Genomic DNA, 16682 nt, shown 5'->3' on the forward strand with positions numbered 1-16682 from the left:
GGAGGAGGATACTGAGGATTTCTTGGGGGACAGGCAATGGCTTTCTCATGGTCATGGGAAAAATGTATTGGCTATTAAGGCGCAAGACAGGTACATCAACTCAGAGCAGTTCCCTTTCCACCTCCAACAAGCGAGGCTACCCTATGTACTCAGTGCTCTCACTGTATCTCTGGTGGCCTATGCTATAGACACTGCCCATAACTATCATGGTCTGAACAGCGGAGTACAGCCAGCTCATGAACAGGTCTGCTCCCCTGATCTGGGATAGAGGCATCCCCTCCTCCTCAGCCTCCCCTCCCCTACACCACATTCACACACCTTACAAAGGCCCAGCTCAGAAGGAAGAACAATTTCTCTGATTTTTTTTTAAAGATTTTATTTATTTAATTGACAGAGAGAGATCACAAGTAGGCAGAGAGGCAGGCAGAGAGAGAGAGAAGAGGAAGCAGACTCCCCGCTGAGCAGAGAGCCCGATGCGGGACTCGATCCCAGGACCCTGAGATCATGACCTGAGCCGAAGGCAGCGGCTTAACCCACTGAGCCACCCAGGCGCCCCCAATTTCTCTGATCTTTAATTGAAATTCATCACATCCCTTACTCTGTTTTTCATTGAATTTCTTGAGATGGATTCTTAAGGTTTTAAAATATTGTAAACTTCTGTGTTTAATTCATATTATTCTTTAATGTCATAGTAGGAAGAGCAGTATAGAAAATAAAGCTGTTACTTATACTCTCTCCCAACCAGGGGTGCAAATGGTAGGGCAAGGAGCAAAGGTCTGGTGGGCTCTCAACTTAAGCCCTCATGATCCCCACAGATAAGGGTTAATGAAACAAAAACTTGTAACCAAAGAGCCCCAAATCTTCACAGAAACAGATCTGATGGTGACAAACAACTGATAATACATTTAGAGCCCCCCTAGAACCCATAGTCAACAAAATTATTAAATAGAGGACAGAGAGTGACCATATATGAAACATTAAATAATAAAATAATTAAAATAAAATAAAAAGTGGAGGAAAGACCGAGAATGACGAAGCTATAAAAAAATGAATAGGCAGATATAAAAAAAGAACTAAATATAACTATTAGAAGCAAAATATATTTTTTGAAATTAAATCACAGGTGGAGGAATTAAAAAGTACATTATGCCACAGTCAAGGAAAAAATTGGGAATTAGTGGGAAGACATGGGAAATAATTATTTAAAAATTGAAGCTCAGAGAGACTGAAGATAAAAATATGAAAGAGGGATTTAAAAAATATAGAAAAGGAGCATGAGAGAACTGTTATAAAGAATTTGGCTGCTGTTTGTCCCCCAGATCCTGGGAGGAAGTCTCTGAATCTTTAGAAGAAACCCAGTGAAGGGGATGTCTTTGTTTTTAGGGTATGCCCCGATAACTCACACTATCATGGAGGCTGGTGGTGGGCTGGATAGTTCGTGTTAATGTAAGAGTCAGAAGGGGGGTGGCCCCAGGAGAAAGACCCACCATGTTAGGGCAGTGAGGGTTCTGAGCCATGTGATATCAGCCGGATATCCAGAGGGGAGGGAGGCTGGAGACTGTGTTCTATTACATTGTCACTGATTCAATCCATCAGGCTTCAATGATGAAACTGGAGTAACAGTTCCGCAAGCTAAGCTCCAGTGAGCTTCCCTGGTTAATGATACTCTGTGCATATTCTTACCTAACAATGTGCCGGGAAGGTGATACATCCTGACTTCACAAAAAAAGGACACAGAAGTTCCACATTTGGGATCCCCTCAGACCTCATCCTGGCTGGTGTTGATTTGTATCCTTTCTTCCATAATAAAACTGTAGTCATTAAACATAGCTTTTTCCTGAGTTCTAGAAGTCATTCTAGTGAATTATGGAATCTGAGAAGGTAGTGGGAACTCCTGAACTTGTAGCCAGTTGGTTAGAAGTACAGGAGTCCTGGGGACCCCTGAGCTTGTGGCTGGTGTCTGAAGCAAGGACTGACTGTGACCTTCACTTGTGATGTTTGGCCTATCTCTGGCTTATTGGTCCCAGAAGTCATTGCAATAACATACTTTTAAGCATAGTCCCAGAAAGGGGGTGGGGGGACCACATGGAAATTGCAACAGTCCTTTTGTTTAGAAGGAGCCCATCTGGGTGTTAGGAACCACAGATCACAACGCACAGACTCAAGATCAAGGTCTGTCACCCCGGGTGGAAAGACTGGCAGTACCGATACTCAATAAATTAATGAGCCACAGAAATCCAACTCCAAGTTCAGTCAGGCCTCTGGAAGGCCTGCAATGTCAGACAGAGATCCACAAAACAAATTTTTTTCTGAAACTATCCCTGGAGTGATCTGATCCATGGTTTCAGCCTGTGTGGGCTTCACCTCCCTCCACCACGGCTCTGCCTGCCCATGGTATTTCTGTTTCCTCCTCCTTCTAGCTCATGGATTCTGCTTCAACATGGGCTCCCCTGACTCCTAGTGGATGTTTGCATTCTCCCTTGTCTGTCTGAGTGTCTCTCTCTGAAGTGTTTACACTCAGATTCTGAGTAAGAGGAGATGTGAGGGGCTGTCACTCCACATAGAAGCTATCTCTGACAGACACGACACTCATAGTAGGTAGGAGTTCTCACAGGCTGCTGGTCTTCCTGAAGCCCAGTCTGTAAAGTACTGACTTCCTTTGGGTCCAGAACTTACCCTCAACCCAGTCAGTTATGCCCATAACTGCTGTTTCATGTGGCATTCAACATGTGTACCAGAAATCTCTTCTGGCTTCTCTGTACAGAATTAAGCTGCAGAGTAGGACAAATAGCACAAGTATTTTGGATTCCTCTCTACGGCTTCTACATGTGTGACTCTTGAAGGACTCCTGGGTTCTGATTCCTTCTTTACTTTGATAAAATATCACTGTGCCAAAGACTTCCATCATAGCCTATACAAGACAGGGACACAGCTCTTTCATTACACTCAATCTGCTCATCCCTTCAACACTTTCATCAAACCTGCATTAATAGCCTATTGTTCTGCGGCACCTGGGAGTCTCCCTCAGTTAAGCATCTGATTCTTGGTTCTGGCTCAGGTTGTGATCTCAGGGTCATGAGATCAAGTCCCACATTCAGCATGGAGTCTGCTTCAGAAGATTCTCTCCCTCTGCCCCTCCCACTTGTGCTCTCTCTCTCTTTAAAATAAATAAACGAATCTTTAAAAAAAAAATGAATATCACTGTCCCACTACTATATGCACCACGTAATTTCAGAACACGCTGGTAAGAACATTATAGATTTGCTTCTGACTTCTGTTTTTACCACTTTAGCATCAGAAAAGCTAAACAACAAGATTGATAGTAATGATATGCTGACTAGCACTTACTATGTGACAGGCACTACTTAAGGAATTCTATTATAGCTACAAACTCATTTATCTCTTGTAAAAGTCTCCATATAACAAGTTATATTATTATCCCCTTTTTGCAGATAGGGAAACTGAGTTTAAGGGACTGGAGTCATACAGTTAGTTGCTAGAGAGACAGAGCCAGATGGCCTGACCCCTGAGTCTCTGCCCTTGCCCATCATGCTAATAACTACATATTTAGTGGCTATACATTCAAGATCAGTCAGGAAAACTTGGACTCAAACCTAAGGTTTTTCAATTTTAGTTGTATAGCCTCAGTTTTGTTATCATCTGCAGAGTGGAGCTAATTCTCTCACAGGATTGTCAGAATAATTAAATGAGTTCATACATAAAGAACGCTTAGCATAGTGCCTAAAAAGTAGTAAGTGGCTACAAATTGTGACTCATTAGTACTGTTCTGAGCCCTATTCAGAATGTTAGCCTCAAATCAATATTAAATATCAACTATTGCCTATCTCATGATCACACACTGAAGGCCATACAAACAAAAACAGAAGAGCGTGACGCTCACACTCAGACACAGCTCTCAAGTTCAAAAAAGAAAGCACAGATAACTAACAATTGATGAAATGTATGACCTGAACAAAGGATTACACAAGCCCATCAATCTGAAGGGGAAATGTGGTGATGGAGGAGGGAAGGTGAAGGTTGTGTCTGGACTGGTGTGGGACACACAAATGAAGTTAGTACCTCATCCCACCATCCAGGGAAGACTTCAAAAAGAAGTAAGAACTAAGGGAGATTCTGGAGGTGAGGAAGAGGACTGTGCAACTTTTTAGAGAAGGAAAACAGAAGGAAATTTCTATATTTCCTTGTGAAGGAACAGGGGACTGAATTTCCCGAGTTTCTGCCACTCGATGATTTGCTTAACAAATTGAGCTAACATCATTTCCCACTTTGTGTCTTCTCAAATTATCAGGATTTCATGAGCCAGCTGTTCTTCCGAGCTATCTACTGGTTATCCTAGACGTTTAAAAGCAAAATACATGTTCATCTTCCCTGGCCTATAGCACAGGTCCCAGAATTCAGTATGTGCTCAATAAATGATTATTCGAAGAACCTTGGTGATCACATGTGGTGAAAGCTCTCTCATTCTAACAAGGTTCTACATGCTTAACTCTATATCACACTGTTACTAATTTCAGCACACTTCTACCACACTCATCTTATTTGATGTGTTCCCAATTGCCAAGATTCATACTTGTTTCTCAGCAGCTAAAAAAAAAAAAAAAAAGCCTCTGGTAGCATGATTAAAACAAATTCACACACACATATGACTGAAAGCCCCTCATAAAAGCCTCAAAAAAAAAAAAAAACCAAAACCAAAACAAAGCAAAAAACAAACAAACATTAAAAGTATAGATTGCTCTAGGCAGTATAGACATTTTAAAAATGTTTATTCTTCTGATCCAAGAGCATGGAATGGTCTTCCATCTTTTTGTGTCTTCTTTAATTTCTTTCATGAGTGTTCTGTAGTTCCTCGAGTACAGATCCTTTACCTCTTTGCTTAGGTTTATTCCCAGGTATCTTATGGTTCTTGGTGCTATAGTAAATGGAATCGATTCTCTAATTTCCCTTTGTGTATTTTCATTGTTAGTGTATAAGAAAGCCACTGATTTCTGTACATTGACTTTGTATCCTGCCACGTTGCTGAATTGCTGTATGAGTTCTAGTAGTTTGGGGGTGGAGTCTTTTGGGTTTTCCATATAAAGAATCATGTCATCTGCGAAGAGAGAGAGTTTGACTTCTTCATTGCCAATTTGGATACCTTTTATTTCTCTTTGTTGTCTGACTGCTGTTGCTAGGACTTCTAATACTATGTTGAACAAGAGTGGTGAGAGTGGGCATCCTTGTTGTGTTCCTGATCTCAACGGGAAGGATGCAAGCTTTTTCCCATTGAGGATGATATTTGTCATGGGTCTTTCATAGATAGATTTTATGAAGTTCAGGAATGTTCCCTCTATCCCTATACTTTGAAGCGTTTTAATGAGGAACGGATGCTGGATTTTGTCAAATGTTTTTTCTGCATCAATTGAGAGGACCATGTGGTTCTTCTCTCTTCTCTTATTAATTTGTTCTATCACATTGATTGATTTGCGAATGTTGAACCATCCTTGTAGCCCAGGGATGAATCTCACCTGGTCATGGTGGATAATCTTTTTAATGTGCTGTTGGATCCTGTTTGCTAGGATCTTGTTGAGAATCTTAGCATCCATATTCATCAGTGATCTTGGTCTGAAATTCTCCTTTTTGGTAGGGTCTTTGCCTGGTTTTGGGATCAGGGTAATGCAGGCTTCATAGAAAGAGTCTATTCTGATCAAAATTCCACTGGTATTCTTCAAAGAGCTGGAGCAAATAATCCTAAAATTTGTATGGAATCAGAAGAGACCCCGAATCGCTAAGGAAATGTTGAAAAACAAAAATAAAACGGGGGGCATCACGTTACTTGATTTCAAGCTTTACTACAAAGCTGTGATCACCAAGACAGCATGGTACTGGCATAAAAACAGACACATAGACCAGTGGAACAGAGTAGAGAGCCCAGATATGGGCCCTCAACTCTATGGTCAAATAATCTTCGACAAAACAGGAAAAAATATACAGTGGAAAAAAGACAGTCTCTTCAATAAATGGTGCTGGGAAAACTGGGCAGCTATATATAGAAGAATGAAACTCGACCATTCATTCTCTTACGCCATACACAAAGATAACCTCAAAATGGATAAAAGACCTCAGTGTGAGAGAGGAATCCATCAGAATCCTAGAGGAGAACATAGGCAGCAATCTCTTCGATATCAGCCACAGCAACTTCTTTCAAGATATGTCTCCAAAGGCAAAGGAAACAAAAGCGAAAATGAACTTTTGGGACTTCATCAAAATCAAAAGCTTCTGCACAGCAAAGGAAACAGTCAAGAAAACAAAGAGGCAACCCACGGAATGGGAGAAGATATTTGCAAATGACAGTACAGACAAAAGGTTGATATCCAGGATCTATAATGAACTCCTCAAACTCAACACATACAAAACAGACAATCTTATCAAAAAATGGGCAGAAGATATGAACAGACACTTCTCCAATGAAGACATAAAAATGGCTATCAGACACATGAAAAAATGTTCATCATCACTAGCCATCAGGGAGATTCAAATTAAAACTACATTGACTGGTGTACTACCTTACACCAGTTAGAATGGCCAAAATTAGCAAGACAGGAAACAACATGTGTTGGAGGGGATGTGGAGAAAGGGGAACCCTCTCACACTGTTGGTGGGAATGCAAGTTGGTACAGCCTCTTTGCAGAACAGTGTGGAGATTCCTCAAGAAATTAAAAATAGAACTTCCCTATGACCCTGCCATTGCACTACTGGGTATTTACCCCAAAGATACAGATGTAGTGAAAAGAAGGGCCATCTATACCCCAATGTTTATAGCAGCAATGGCCACGGTCGCCAAACTGTGGAAAGAACCAAGATGCCCTTCAACGGACGAATAGATAAGGAAGATGTGGTCCATATACACTATGGAGTATTATGCCTCCATCAGAAGGGATGAATACTCAATTTTGTAGCAACATGGACGGGACTGGAAGAGATTATGCTGAGTGAAATAAGTCAAGCAGAGAGAGTCAATTATCACATGGTTTCACTTATTTGTGGAGCATAACAAATAGCATGGAGGACATGGGGAGATAGAGAGAAGGGAGTTGGGGGAAATTGGAAGGGGAGGTGAACCATGAGAGACTATGGACTTTGAAAACCAATCTGAGGGTTTTGAAGGAGCGGGGGGTGGGAGGTCGGGGTACCAGGTGGTGGGTATTGTAGAGGGCACGGATTGCATGGAGCACTGGGTGTGGTGCAAAAATAATGAATACTGTTATGCTGAAAATAAAAAATAAATTTAAAAATATATATATGTTTATTAAAAATTATAAAAAAAAGAAAATAAAAAACCAAAATCTTACAAGTTGCTATGATGTGGATAGAAAGAGAGGGTATTACACTAAGTGAAATAAGTCAATCAGAGAAAGACAATTGTTATATGATTTCACTGATATGTGGAGTTTAAGAAAAAAGCAGAGGATGATTGGGGAAGGGAGGTAAAAACAAAATAAGATGAAATCAGAGAGGGAGGCAAACCATAAGAAACTCTAAACTCTAAGAAACAGAATTGCTGGAGGGAAGTGGGTGGGGGATGGGATGGGGTAGCCGGGTGATGGGCATTAAGGAGGGCATATGATTTAATGTGCACTGGGTGTTCTATGCAACTGATGAAAAACTGAACTCTACCTCTGAAACTAATGATACACTATATGCTAACTGATTACATTTAAATAAAATAAAATTAAAACAAACAAACCAACCAACAAACAAAAACCACCAGAATGTTGGAGAAAAGAACTGGCTCATGGATCTTAGCAAACTAGTTGAAAAGTCTTTATGGAATTGTTCTATTGGCCAAGAAGTAATTCTGTAATAATGTGAGTTTGCACAAGGTTAACAAAAGATTTTTTAGCTCCCAATTTAACTTCAGAGAATTCACATTAATGCAAATGGCCATAGTAGCTTTAAATTTTTAATATACATATTCTGCATGAATGGAAAATTGTTAAATGAGGAGGAAAAAACCATTCTGATATAATTCCTGCTTCATTTAATTCAGAGTACAAGAAAAACTAACCTTTCTGGATACTTTATTCTTATTCAATGAACAGTTCAACTTTTATTTTTCCCTCAAACATTGGTATGTATAATTACCTTTCTTTATACTTTTAAAAGAAAGACATAGTTTTAAGAAAAGCTCAAAATGAGTTATATTTTGTTCATTAACATTGGTCACTCACATTCTTAACATCTCTTATGCCATTGTCAAGTTAATTCCAATTCAGTGGTTTCAGAAAAGAGTTTTGGTTGATAACAACTACTAATCAGCTTTAAGCATATAAAAGTGAAGCAAGTGAAGGCACTTTTTACACACTCATCACCTTATATAATGCAAGTAACTTTTCCAATCTAATTTTTTTACCTTTGTGACAAAATTAATTATACTTGAGGGAAATTCTTATTTTTTGTACTAGATACATTACTTATAGAAACAGATTATTTGCGTTTTTTAAATATTTTTAAAAAGCTGTTACCTATTTATTTGTCAGAGAGAGAGCAGGAAAGAGAGAGCACAAGCAGGAGGAGTGGCAGGCAGAGGAAGAATCGGGCTCCCTGCTGAGCAAGGAGCCTAATGCAGGACTCGATCCCAGAACCCGGAGATCATGACCTGAGTGAAGGCAGACGCTTAACTGGCTGAGCCATCCAGGCATCCCATAGACATAGATTATTATATGTTACAATAACTGGGAGTAAGAAAACACTAATGGTGTGCATGTCCGAGAAAGTTTTACAAAAGGTGCATTTACACTGTTTCTGTTCTAATCATCCAACAAATGGACTCAACTTTGGTGTGGGTTCCAATTTATCCTTCTGATTGGATGCTCATGGTAAACACTGTTGGCATTCTACTGGGAACGATACTACCCAATTGGTTCATTTAGGAACCAGTACTGCCCAGTTTTGTTTCCTCTCAGTAGATGAAGAACTTCACCTCCTACTTCAGGAGAATAGAGATCTCAGCTTTCTGATAACAGAGCTATACAGGTTTTGAAAGTGAAACATGTCTGCTTCTCCCTCTTGCTATGCCCCTTCAGCAATGTAAGGTCAGTTCCTCAGCTTATGCTCTGGGCCTATTTCCTTTTCCCTTAGCTGGATTCTTCCTTCCACTATCAATGACTTCTTCTTATCCTACATTTATTCTTTTCTTTCTAGTTAATGATTACATTCTATCAGGTTTTTTTTTAAATTTTTTATTTTTTATAAACATATATTTTTATCCCCAGGGGTACAGGTCTGTGAATCGCCAGGTTTACACACTTCACAGCACTCACCAAAGCACATACCCTCCCTAATGTCCATAACCCCACCCCCCTTCTCCCAACCCCCCTCCCCCCAGCAACCCTCAGTTTGTTTTGTGAGATTAAGAGTCACTTATGGTTTGTCTCCCTCCCAATCCCATTTTGTTTCATTGATTCTTCTCCTACCCACTTAAGCCCCCATGTTGCATCACCACTTCCTCATATCAGGGAGATCATATGATAGTTGTCTTTCTCTGCTTGACTTATTTCGCTAAGCATGATACGCTCTAGTTCCATCCATGTTGTCGCAAATGGTAAGATTTCATTTCTTTTGATGGCTGCATAGTATTCCATTGTGTATATATACCACATCTTCTTTATCCATTCATCTTTTGATGGACATTTAGGTTCTTTCCATAGTTTGGCTATTGTGGACATTGCTGCTATAAACATTTGGGTGCACGTGCCCCTTTGGATCACTACGTTTGTATCTTTAGGGTAAATACCCAGTAGTGCAATTGCTGGGTCATAGGGCAGTTCTATTTTCAACATTTTTAAACAGTCTTAAGTCTCTTCCATCTTAAAATAAAATTTCTTCTACCTTTACCACTTACTCTTCAAGTCACTGCCCTATCTCTTCTCCTTGACACTGAAATGTCAAGATAATTCTGTGTTAACTCACTATCTCTATTTCTCACCTCCCCAAACTCAATTCTTTTCCATATATCTTTCATGTCTTTCTGTATCAAAACAACTCTCCAGAGGCTGTCAGTGACTGCAATGACAATAAACCCATTAAATTGTTCAGTCTTCATCTCACTTAACCTTTCAAGAAACACCATCAGCCGTCCTTCTTAAAAGGAACTGATGGAACTATACACTTTTAGCTTCCTCTGGCTACTCTCCAATCTCCTTGGTTAATTCATCCTTCTCTGAATACCTTTTAAATAAGAGGGGGCTCCTCAGGAATTAGACATAGGTATGCACTCTGTTTTCACTTTATACCCTTTGTTTAGGTGATCTCATGGCTTCAAACGTCAACCAGATGTCAACAAGTTCCAATTTAAGTATGTAACCCAGACCTTTCCTTGGAGTTCCAATGCCAATACACCCAACTGCCTACTCAACATTACCATACAAAGCCCTAAAGGCACATTAAATTCAGCATGTCCCAAACCAAACTTAGGACCTTCCCAAAAACCCAGTCTCCTTCTAGTCTTCCATATCTTAGTGAATGGCAACTAACACCATCAGGCTATGCACATCAGAAACCTAAGAGCCAGTCTTGACACCGCACCCCCTTCTTCCAACTCTGCCAGTTACTACTTACCTAGTTTCCGTTCTTTACTCTGTCTCTACCACTACCACCCTAAACCAAACTACCATCTTATCTTACCTGGACTACAGTTCAAGCTTTCTAACTGGCCCTGCCCATATCCAAAATGGACCTTCAATCTTTTCTTCACACCACAGCCAGAGTGATGAACAGCCAGTCTCTGTTCTAGCTGCTAAGGCTCAGCTTTTCAAACTGCAATCTGCTTATTCCATTCTCTAGCTCAGAACTTCATAATGGAACTCCCATTGTTCTCATGCCAAAGAACAAAATATGTGATGTGTTCTCCAAGGCTCCATGTGATCTAACCCAGACATGTCTTCATAGCACCCTCCTCCTCTTTCTCCACACCAGCCACCCAAACCTTCTTTAGTATTCTTGGCCAGTCTAATAGCACTCTCCATTTTTTTCTTCATTTGCCTTTATCATAAGTTTTACATATTTATTTTTGGAATACTTGATTATCTGTCTTCTCTAAAAAACAGTTTTTAAAGTTATCCCTCAGCATTTTGCTCATACATAGCTGGCATTCCCCACATATCTACTGGATGAATGTCTGAATTAGGGATGTCAGATTTATGATTAATCAATTAAAACTGTGGGATCAGATGAGCTCAGCTAAAATGAAAAGATAAGTAGATCCAAGAAAGCACCCTGAGAGAGCTGTCATTCATGGGTACCCAAGGAAGAATGTGTAGGGTAGTTAAGGTTGTAGGAAATTAAGCCAATCTGGCATATTTTAAGTAGCTCTGGAAAGGTATTTTCTTAGCATAGGCTATCCACCCCTAAATTTTACTTGTTTCTCCTGAATTATTAACAGAACAGAGCATGAAATTTCTCATGGGCATACTTTCATCTTTTCCCTGTAAAGTAGACTCGCCTCATAACCTAGGGTGAAAGAAGTACCAACTTCACTTGTTTTGACTGATGTGCAATAGAAAATAATCAAATTTACTCCATTGGTTCCCAAGGCAGGGTTCCCTCAGGAATTGGCAGCAAAGGTGTGTCACAAAGTTTTCAGTTGCAAAGTTTTCACTGTCTGAGAGGCTGGTAGGCGTATGAGTAAAGGACCCACTTGGGTGAAGAGACTATGACAAACCTCCTCTGCTTTCTGAAAGTCACATGCCAGTCATCCATCTCCCCTCTCCTAGGAAAGATAACTTAAATCTCTCAATAACAAAGCAGCAAGAAATCCAACAGGAATACCGAACCTCATAAAAAAAGATGCTAGAGCAAATATAGGGCATTCACTTAAGTTTGGATTTCAGATAAACAACAAATAATTTGTAATGTAAGTATGTCCATGCAACATTTAGTTATACTTTTAAAAGTATTCATTTATTAGAAATTCACATTTACTGGGTATGCTGTATATTTATTTGTTGAATCTGATAACCCTAGCCAAAGTCCACTCATTGATTCATTCATTCACTCATTCATTCTTCAAACATATTTGAGCACCAACTGTGAGCCAGTCTCTGTTCTAACTGCTAAGGCTCAGCAGTGAACAAAATAAATTCCCTCACCAAACTTTTAGTCCATGATGAAAACCAAACCTAGGTGCTTGAAAAACCTGGCAGGCTTCCCTGTCTGAGGAGTGATCCCAAGCCACCACTTGGCCCAAGATGTTCCTACATCAAAAGATGTAGAATTGGTCTCCCCTAAAGACTTGCAGTTTCCTTGTTAAAATATTCTTTTCTTAGGAGGACAGCCACACCAAAATTTTGAAAGGGATTGTCATTGGGATTGGGAGCTTGAATGATTTTCTTTCTTTTCCTACTTTGCATTTTCCACATCTTCTAAATGTGTACATATTGCTTATAAAAAATATTATGAATTTTTCTATCAACTCCAGCTGCCATGGGTCATTTCTGAAAGTAATGATTCAAGCCCTGATCTGTTCCATTAGCAGCATATCTATTGTCTACCACTGAGATGCCCCTCACCTCCAGAATTGTCCGGGTACTTCAGCAGTCCCAATACTGGTAGGGGTGAGGGTTGGAGGGAGGGCAGAGATCTCATCACTGAAGCAGGACTAGCGCCAGAGCCTACTCACCACCCCCTGAAGGTTCTACCCCTGTGGCAGGCATGTCCTGTGCCCATAGCAACAGCAGGAGCTGAGCCTCTAGGGAATGGCCACCTGCCTAGAGGCTCTCTACAGTAGAGTCACCCTCTCCTTCAATAACCCAGTGTGCACCTGAGGCTGCAGAATTTCAGGTTTGGATCTTCCCGTTGCCACATGTAGCCACCTCCTTGAGGACCAACTGGTTTTCTCTTGTGGACTCAGGGCTGGTTCTGATGTGCTCACTCACCTCTCCTCTCACTGGTCCAAAACCACAGCAAACTCCTCTCCTTCTTTGGCCACAGCCCTCCCCCCACTTCCTAGGAACCCACACTTTGGGGGCTCCCAGCCTCTCTTTCTAAATACAAAAATACAAGGAATCAACATACACTTACTTTTCTACAGAGGCAGGGTTACTCCTCAGCAATACCCATCTAAAAGAAGCTTCTTCAATACCCCAAGAACTCCTACCCTTTCCAGGGGAGCTCTGGCAGGGATTCCAGGAGGGCCAACACCCAGGCTGGAGAAATTAACATTTTCCCTACTGGGGTTCTAAAGCACTTTCCTGGATTTTCTTTCAGAAGAGGAAAAAAAAAAAGGTACAAATGTAATTTCTAGTAGGGCATCCCCATGCATCCATAGTGAATACATAAAAATAACATAAAGCATACTGAGCCCACATCCCACCATTCACCAATGGACTTGATATGGATTTCTTAAGCTCTTATGTCAGACAAAGCTTTTCTTTTATTACCTTTATCTTACTAGGTAACTCAATGGTGGTAAAATCCCTCATTTGGACTAATTTTTAGAATTAGAAATAAAGCTGAATGGATCCAGGTAATGTGCCCTGACAAATTTAATGGAAAACTGTTCATTTTTCAAATAATATTTTATTTCACTGGTCTTGGTATGATCTCCTATGCCTAACAATTCATAACTATTTACATATAATCTAAAAATATAGAGGTTGCCTTAAACAGAATTTTCATCATGAACAAAATTGTTAGGAAGACTTTTCAATTCATACATCACAGGCCACAGCTAGCATTTTTATCAGATGAGTCAAAATGATAATTAAATAAAATAAGCTCCAGTCTCACAAGGTCCAAGTCATAGGATTTTAGTGAAGGAAAGATGATCAACAAGGATGCTTTTATTTCCCAGCAGAGGAAACTGACACCCAGACAAGCAAATGTACAAGATCCCACAACTAGCTTGTCATGCATTCAGCAATTTGTGAGCTCACAACTCTGACATGAGAACCCTCGGAAGCAAGTCCAAGGATGAAGACACTGTACATGGAATAATCTGCTGGAACTAGGACCCAGGCCTTCTTAATCCCAGGCCAAATTTATTTTTCCTTCCCTAGAAGACAGACTGTTGCAATAGCTTCTGCTCCTTTTGCGATGTTTAATTAGAATGTCATTCAAGGGGCACCTGGGTGGTTCAGTGGGTTGAGCCGTCTGCCTTCGGCTCAGGTCATGATCTCAGGGTCCTAGGATCGAGCCCCACATCAGGCTCTCTGCTCAGTGGGGAGCCTGCATCCCCCTCCCATCTCCCTGTCTCTCTGCCTACTTGTGATCTCTGTCAAATAAATAAATAAAATATTATTAAAAAAAAAAAACAAAAAGAATGGCATTCAATGCCTGGTTGCATTAGTGAATACCCAGCCAATATCCCCCACTCTAAGGTTTTTACTTACTGTCAAGGGGTGACTTGCACACCCATAGATTAATAACCTCTGTTTGGAAATAAAGAAGGTTTGGAGAATTTTTTTCCAAAGTCATACAAGTAACTCTGAATCCAATGGTATTATCAAATCCCTGCATGACTTTGAATGCTTTCTCCCTCATTTCAAGCCTCTGCTAAATTATCTATGCCCCAGAGCATGAAAATGCAGTGCATAAATCAAAAACAGGTTGTTGGTTGTTGTGGGGTTTTTTTTCCCCTGTGCTGTTACAGAAATGTCAATTTGCCACATCATTTAGCAGCAGAGAAGAAGGCCACAGATGGGATAGGGGAAGCATGAGCAATCACCCTGATCACTTGGGAAAAAAACTTGGAATTTCTAACCAAAGTGAATTCCTTACAGGGAAAGGTATTATTATTATGTAGATAAAATAGGAGGCTTGAAGAATTACCTCCCCTACCCAGACTGTCTCTCAGTTTTTATTTTGATAGTATTTATTCCTAATTCTCTCCTGCACTGACCTCTTCTGGCTATCCACAACACCATCATCATCACTATCATCTTAGTGTTTCCCTTTTAAATTTCTTTTTTTTTTTCTTCCTAATTAACTGATGGCTTCCCAAGCTGAGATATAATCCAGATTCTTTATCTAACTTGGCAAGCAAGAATCCATGTTTTTTTAAAAACACAGAGGAAAATGAATACATGTGCACCACCAGAGGACACAACTGGAAAAAGGTATTTATTTCCACAGAAAAGTCCTTAGACTTAGGTTTAAGAGAGCTGGATTCTGATTCCAGGTCTGACATTCAAATATAAACATCTCCAGATCTAAATTACTCACCCTGTACATTTGCTATCAATGCAAGGCACATGAGAGGAGCTAAAGAGGCATCTCCTGTCAAATTTCTCTCCTGGCATGAACCTTCACTGTCTCCCACTTCTACATCCTGTTGATTCCTTGTTCTAGTAAGTGTTCCTTCATGGCTTTCTTTAGTCACTGAATTTTCACTGGGCACTACTCATCACATCTAGACTAACCTCTTTCTTTGCCATCTACCCCTTCCTATAAGACCATCCTCAACAAGAACTCAAATTCTACCTCTGGACAGCTTCCATTCCAATGTCATTGGCCTTGCTCTGCTATGAAGTCCTCACTCCTTCGGCTAGTACTACACATTTTTCCCTTGGTTATATAATGTCTTGTGTTATTGTTTTAGAATTTTTCTGCATTATTTATTTATTGCTTCACTGGGTTTGCCTTGGTTCCCATCTGAGTTCTGAACTCTTACTCGATTTAATCAAAAGTCTTAGTTTCTTGTTCCAATTCTCAACTACTCCTAATGGCTCTGAGCAAAACCAAAGATATTCCATTTTCTTAGATAAAAAATAAGATCTTTAAAATTGCTTCCAGCTCTAATAGTACATAAGTCTGAGATTTTCTTTACTGTTTAAAAATTCAGATTTGTTCCTTTGAGTTTTTTAAATTACTATCATTCCTTTCAATTCCTACCACAATTATAGCATATCATATAGTTGTCCCTTGAACAACACAGGTTTGGGTCCACTTATATGCAGGTAGACTGGTTTTTTTTATAAATACAGCATAGTACCGTATATGTATTTTCTCCTAAGATTTTCCTAACATTTTATTCTCTCTAGCTTACTTTATTTAAGAATACAGTAAGAAACATACAAGATATGTATTAATTGTTTATGTTATCGGTAAGGTTTCTGGTCAAAAATAGCCAATAGTTTTGAGGGAATCAAAATTTACACATGGATTTTCAACTCTGGAGGGGGTCAGCACTCCTAATCCCTACATTGCTGAAGGGTCAACAGCAGATCCTAAATCAAGGAGAAAGTTTAAATGAGGCCAGTGAGATCATTTCCTGACTACTCTGTAGAAGTGCTAGGATTCCAAGGGTGGAAATAAAGTCCCCCAATTCCTAAGGCTTTTCCTATTAAGCTATGAGTTTCATCAAAATGTCTTCTTTTTCCCCCTCTAAAGTCCCGAACAGGATACTATATACACACAGCTCAGTACTTATTGCAAGAGAAAAGCTCCCTAAAAATTCATCTTCAAAACACGATTTTCAACTGATGAGAAGCAATTTCTTTACCTCCAAAGGCCACAAGTCTTCTGTATTTTTAAATACAGGCATGACCTATCACACAACAAACCAACAACACGACCCAGTTTAAGAAGAAAGAAACGAAATGATCAACAGTCTGAGTTTGCAATTTGGAAAGAGAGGGTGAGATCTGATAATCCTGGCATGTTCCTCATTTTCTGCTTGAGGA

General features: G+C 39.9%; 1 protein-coding gene across 8 annotated transcripts in view; it reads left to right on the forward strand.

The window, feature by feature from the left end:
• ZP4 (zona pellucida glycoprotein 4) overlaps positions 1 to 16682 on the forward strand; it is a 58598-nt gene that overhangs the window by 24233 nt on the left and 17683 nt on the right. The window lies entirely within an intron of this gene.

The sequence above is a fragment of the Mustela erminea genome, chromosome 14 (genome assembly GCF_009829155.1).
Source record: "Mustela erminea isolate mMusErm1 chromosome 14, mMusErm1.Pri, whole genome shotgun sequence".
In the NCBI taxonomy this organism is placed as follows: domain Eukaryota; kingdom Metazoa; phylum Chordata; class Mammalia; order Carnivora; family Mustelidae; genus Mustela; species Mustela erminea.